The sequence below is a fragment of the Lynx canadensis genome, chromosome B3 (genome assembly GCF_007474595.2).
Source record: "Lynx canadensis isolate LIC74 chromosome B3, mLynCan4.pri.v2, whole genome shotgun sequence".
Lineage (NCBI taxonomy): Eukaryota > Metazoa > Chordata > Mammalia > Carnivora > Felidae > Lynx > Lynx canadensis.
In genome coordinates, this window is record NC_044308.2 from 45,339,966 (window position 1) to 45,340,487 (window position 522).

Below are 522 nucleotides of genomic sequence, written 5' to 3' on the forward strand. Positions count from 1 at the left end.
GCTAAATGTGATCAACTGCCCGCCAAAAAAAAACAACAAATAGTAACCCATGAAATAGGAAAATGCATTCCAAATTTCAACATTAACAAGGTGTCACAGACCCGTTTTTGTTTTCCAGTGGTGGCCCCTTAGGACTGACATTCCTGGTCCCCACCATGCCTTTGAAGGAGAGGCATACTGTGAGGGCTGCTTCTGGTAGCCCTCAGCCCAGTGGGCCAGGCGTTCCTGTATAGGAATGAGAAAATAGTTGAGTACATTCTGAAAAGGAACGGTCATAGTTATCCTCCCGTTTTCAAATTTCATCATGAATCTTTCTATATCTCAGAAGTTTAAGAATGGGTTAGCATTCACTGAAGCCAAGTTCTAGTTTTTTCCATTTGAGAAAGTGGCAGGAAGATCTTTCCCAAAGCCATAAAGGCAATAATTTACATGCTTCTCATAATAGCTCAAAAAGAAATTAGTCAACCCAAGCTTCCACTGACTTCTTTCCACTATAGAATACACAAATAAATACACATAGGA